Below are 6,000 nucleotides of genomic sequence, written 5' to 3'. Positions count from 1 at the left end.
CTCCTCTTCCTTAATGTTATGTTTGTCTAAAGCACTTATTCCCATGATCTGTTATTTATATTATCTGTTATTTATTCGATTACCACATGTATTACTACTGTGAAGCGCTATGTACATTAATGGCGCTATATAAATAAAGACATACAATACATACAATACAATACTTGCTGTTGAAGTTTACCAGGTTGAAATCTCCCCCAGGGGAAAGAAAATGGCTGCCAAAATTGCAGGCTAATAGGAAGCTGCAACATGATCTGTTGTGCAGCGCATTGCTGGAACCTTCTGGGTAGAGGTGTTAGAGGCAGTCCTTGTGACACCTATTAAAAAAAAATAAAAAGATTGAAAACGAATTACTTATGCAGATCGATTCGTTCTCCCGTGATCGATGAGCAAAAAATCTTGCTTCCAAGGGTTCATTAAATGGCCGCCTTTCCGTTTCAATCAATCCTTCAGTCAGTGTAACTCAGCAGCTACAATGTATTTTTATATTACTAAGATAACATTATCTATTGTTACAGTTTGCAGCTGAAACTGCTGGGAATATGGGCAAAAAATGATCACAAACGGGAAACTGTAGCAAAGATCTTGCTCTGCTGGGGAGGTGGGCCTAATCCTGCTATAGAAATCAAAGGATGCTCAGCATAGGGAAACTGATTAAAAATGGCATTAAGAGTTTAATTTTTTATTTATGCATTACATATTATTTAATTCTGCAGAACAGATTTATTTAAAAGAAACGCCTGTAGGATGTTGCTTGGAATGCTCCATAAATATCACAACTTTTGACCTTTTGCGCCAACATGTTTGGAAACGGATATATGAGTGCAGCACATTATCAATTTTCTAAGTAGGGAGGCAGCACACAGTTTATAGCCACCGAATTGTAACGAATGATACTGATCCCGCATGCAGTGTATATCCTGAGATAACTATATCCATGCATCTGTGGAAGATCAATGTAATGGTCCTACAAGGAACTGAATACTGCTAGCAGTGGAATGAATGGCACGAGAGGGAAAAACTTGACGTTAACAAATAGTGGGAGAAGAAAATGGATCGGTTAAAGATTACAATGCAGTGGAAGGCTAGTTAGATATGAATAGAGTATGTGACAATTATATAATAAGTTTCTACCAATTGCACTGCTGGATATGTTCATGCCTTAGAAAAACAAAATACAATTCCAGCGCACCTTTCAAATTGCAATTTATTAGTGAGATTTTTTACATTTGTAACCCAATGTAATAACAAAGGCGTAATTTAGTTGCATCTTTGATCAATAAATGATTCAAGCCTGCCAACCCCATCAAGGTAAAGTCTAATATAGCAGGTTCCTATACTAAAGGAATACAATTTCTTCATGTCCTATGGACTAAACCTAGGGCAATATATGAAAATGCCCAGAGGGTTAAATGGATGAAGCATTATGCTTTTTATGGTTTGGTGCAAATTAAAACTGGCGTAAGGTAGAAACAAGGCTCCCGTAGAATTATGTAGGGAAACTGTGGGTGCACAAATGGCGGTTCCTTATCATTATAATATTATAATCGGCCTTTTTATATTATTATTTTTAGGATGCCTTTTATCAGGAACTATAACGAAGACCCCACTGATGGCGGTAATGGACTTTTGTGGTGGATTTACAATATACCCACCTGTGAATGAGGATTTGGTTGGCGCAGACCGGGTCAGCGGATTCTTGGCTTATCTTGTGATGCTGTCGGTACCGAACTAACCCGATGTATCAGCAGGAATGGCCTTTGGGAAAGAAAATGTTTGCAGTGAATGACCCCCACCCAAGGAACCATTTATTTTCACTTTAACGTCTTGTACATCTGATGTTGATGTTTGCGGTGTTATGGTTTTTTTTCTACAATGTCTTGAACCAGTGGACACAATGTACGTAGACCTGCGCTCAGAAGGTACTGTGTTCATATATAATTAATGGATGTAGGTTTCATCTACAGAACAACAGTTGAATCTGGAAACTAATTTGTTGCTTAAATGAGAAGAAATGCACTGCAATGGGATTTTAGATTGTCGATTGGGGGTTTCGTCCTATATACACAAACTTGTGGGTTTGATTAAACTCTCAGCCATTTCTATTCACTCTCCGTGGTCTTGGCCACATTTATTTATTTATTTATAAAATATTTTATCAGATAATAATACAGTGTTACCTCTCGTTTTCAAGTATGTCCTGGGCACAGAGTTATGATGACAAATAATACATGGTTACATTAAATATGAACAGGGGTATACATTATATACAAGACATTGCACGCATAGTAAGAGATAATATGTTGTAGGCAAATGTAACAGTTACAGACCAGATTAAAATGTGAGATGGCTTTAGTTTTAATTTAGTATTTCTTCTTTCTCATGGAAGGTGTTGTTTAGACAAGAGATGCAGAAATGTACTGTCAGGATAACATATAAGAGATGCCTGTATGAATGCCCCCAAAGTGTAATTGTAAAGGGATTAGCACCTGCAAGGTGCTGCATGAAAATATCCAGCCAGCATCAATGGGTATCATTCTGTTCTCTCTAGTAATGACGCTGCTTTTCGTTGTGTCTGTAGAAAGGGACCTGCTTTGACTTGTGTGACCTACGGGCAGTGTAAATAAAAACACATACGTACCCTGTATAAAAACGCAAAAATAAATCCCACCCTACTTTGCTTGCATTGCGGGCCTCGGCAGTGAATGTGTTACAAAGTTACGCCCAAAAGAGTGTATTGTTAAGACGGCAACAGGGGCCTTTGCTTCCCACTTTGGTAGAAGATGCTGTCCCTTTACCGGAAACCCTCTGAAGTCAGCTGGCATGTCTCTGTGGGAGTAGGGTGGGTGGGTTAACATCATTGTTAGAGGCAGCAGAGGTACAGGAGTAGATCACATCCATTGGTAGTTAACTCTGGAAACAAAATTAAGCTGATTTCCCCCCGAAGGGTTTAGTGTCCATGGAACAAGCTTCATGAGAATACAGGACTCTACAGAGCAGTGGTTTTCACATGGTTTTCCTCGAGGAGCCCCAGTTTTTATGATCCAGGTACTTTTGACATACTCTCTCTGTCAATGATTATTAGAAGTCATATTGAACTAGTAAAACGACAATGGGAATATTTAAAGCTGCTATCCCGTGTGCGAATTTTTATATATATATATATATATATATATATATATATATATATATATATATATATATATATATATATATATATATATATATATATATATTAGAGGAGAACAAACAAGCTAAAAAAGCAGATACAAGTGAGGCCCAACCCCATGAGCTCACAGACGAAGAGAAACAACAGATTCTTCACACTGAAGACTTCCAAAGTTTCTTCGACCACTGCAATATATATATATATATATATATATATATTTTAACCAAAGGGTCCTCCTGGGTGGATATTCATTACTTTTAGTTTGGGAAATTCCTCCCTCTAATACCGGGGAAGGTACCAGATTTAAATTGGGTACAATATGGCCACGAGGTCTGCGTGCCATCAGAAAGCCACAACACCTTTGCTTGTGGCTTCCTATTGGACGAAAGCGGCAGCCATATTGATTTTCACAGGAGAAGCACCGGCACGGAAAAGGTATTCATCTTGGAAACCAGGAGTCCCAGATTTAAAATAAATAAATAAAAAGTGCAGTTCAGCTGCAGAGGATCCCCTGGTTCCAGTTATGTAAAAATATGCATGTACATTTTGCAGGGAGCGCTGCTTTAAATACATCCACAGTATAAACAAGGTAGTCTAAAGCACTTATTCCCATGATCTGTTATTTATATTATCTGTTTTTTATTTGATTACCACATGTATTACTACTGTGAAGCGCTATGTACACTAATGGCGCTATATAAATAAAGACATACAATACAATACAATACAAGCTGGAAGCATCTGTCGGAGAAAGAGGACAGCTAGAACAAGTGGTCATGTGACAAGTGCCATGTTATCGGGAGGAAAGTGTTTTGTAAATGACATTTCTTTTATTTTCTGAAAGGTGAGAGAATATCTTTAATCGGTGGTACACTAAAATCATATCTTATTATTTCTATCTCACAGGAATCGATTAGGTTAGTCCAAGACACCTATAAGTGACACGTATCTGAGAATCGCTAGCGTAGCAAAACTAGGTAAGCCAAATAAGTCCTTCTCTGCATACTTGTACAATGGTTATGGATAGAAATGATTTGGATATACAGTTAGGTTCTTTCTGTGTACAATCTGACTGCTATGTATGGAAGTTTTGTTATGGCTGTGCAGTTTTTCTGTCGGTTTTAGAGTTTGTTTGAAATGCCTGCCGTATATATCACGACTAATAAGGCCGCATTACACACATCACAGCTATGTTCCATATTCAGTGTAAAACCGTATTTTTCAGGGGGTTTGGAGGCGCTGTAAAAGGCGTGTTGGAAAAAACTAGATTACTTGAAAGCTATATTTTAAGCCTGCATTTAGTTCCAAAAATACCAAATTTGTCTTTTACAAATTGCTTTTAATTTTCTCTTTTCAGTCAACATATATTTTATAGTTACACCCTGTATGTATGTATATATTTATTAATATAGTGCCATCCATAGCTCGTCACAGCAGTAATAAACGTGACCTAGTTGGAATTATCGCTTCGTACATAAAAGTAGCATTATTAGAGATGGACGAAACTTTCATAACCCGTTTCCTGGAATTTCCCAGGCTTTCCATTCAAAATCCGTTCCACGATGTAAAAAAATCCGTGCAGATAAATCCACAACCGCCATTGAATACAAAACGAACAGATTTTTAAGAATCCAATCCGCGGAATCCGCAATGCGTGGGCGAATTTTTAAAAATCCGCCAACTGATTGCTGAATCCGCCAACTGATTGCTGAATCCGCCATGTGGATTGTCGGTGATAAAAACAAAAATCCGGAAAAAATACTAATAACCCTTTTTGAGGTTCATTCACAAAAATCCGCCGACCAGAGGAACCGGCCGATCCGAGGCAGATCCAAATCTGCCCCCCAAATATGCCCGTCTCTAAATATTAGGAAAAGGAGTCGCTGCCCCGAAAAGCTTATAATCTAGTATCCCTTTAATTTCAAAACCTCTTCACAGAGGTTGGGTCTCCCATGCAATCTCTCCTAAACTCCGCTGCTAGAATCCCTTTACTCTCTCCTAAACTGTCGCAGTGTTTCTCCTGCTGAAATACCTCTTCCGGCTTCCTATAAAATCCCGTACTACTTACACAATTCTCCTTCTCACTTTTAAGGCTATACACTCTGTTACCCCTCGTTACATCTCAGCCCTAATTTCTCGCTAGACACCTGCTCGACTCTTGCGTTTTGCTCAAGAATGTGTTCTCTCTACCCCTTGTTTATGTAAAGCCTTCTCCTGCCTTAAACCTCTCACTCAGAGGTGTAGTGAGTGAGGTTTTGTGCCCTTTTCTTAAATCATAAAAGGGCTCATCTGACCGTGGCAATCATACACTGAAGTGATGGTTGATCATTCCTCAGGCTTCTCATCCTTCTAGGAACCTGTCTCATCACGGAAAAGAATGACACAATAGTGCTGGGAATCCAGAGTAAAAGGTATCCTTAGAAGAATAAAAGATGAGGCACATCAAAGAGTACACTCACACTTTGTCCATTTAAAAAGAGCCTATAAACAGGACCTATTTTGTAAAAGAGGTGCAGAGTCTCTGCCATCTCGCCGTATTTGGTGTCCCCCAGGACTTGTTTCCGTTACTTCTGATCGGCACGTCTGCGGCAGACGCTCACCCAATCGTTTCTCTCAGCAATTCAACTCTGATGGAGTTCATCAATGAGGGAGTTGGAGGAAAGAAAGTATAGCAGGCGGGTTATAAATCCGATGTTCAAGTAGTTTCGAAAGCAAAAGGGGGCGGGAGATAGTGGCAGTTAGGTGAGGTTGAGTTTCGAGAGGGCTTCTCAGGCCTCGTTCCGGGTGCCGGAGGCAGGCGTTGGAGGGAGGGCGTTCGGGAGGGAGGGCGG

The 6,000-nt window shown here is 39.3% G+C and overlaps 1 long non-coding RNA gene across 3 annotated transcripts in view; it reads left to right on the top strand.

Annotated features, from left to right (window-relative positions):
- LOC142477010 (uncharacterized) overlaps nucleotides 1-6,000 on the top strand; it is a 194,236-nt gene that overhangs the window by 93,484 nt on the left and 94,752 nt on the right. For all 3 annotated transcript variants that reach the window (XR_012792137.1, XR_012792139.1, XR_012792135.1), the window contains exons 2-3: nucleotides 1,575-1,922; nucleotides 4,076-4,146. This is a non-coding gene — a long non-coding RNA (uncharacterized LOC142477010). The remainder of the gene's footprint in view (nucleotides 1-1,574; nucleotides 1,923-4,075; nucleotides 4,147-6,000) is intronic.

Source organism: Ascaphus truei, chromosome 2 (genome assembly GCF_040206685.1).
Source record: "Ascaphus truei isolate aAscTru1 chromosome 2, aAscTru1.hap1, whole genome shotgun sequence".
NCBI classification, from domain to species: Eukaryota; Metazoa; Chordata; class Amphibia; order Anura; family Ascaphidae; genus Ascaphus; species Ascaphus truei.
This window is presented reverse-complemented; position numbering and strand designations above follow the sequence as displayed.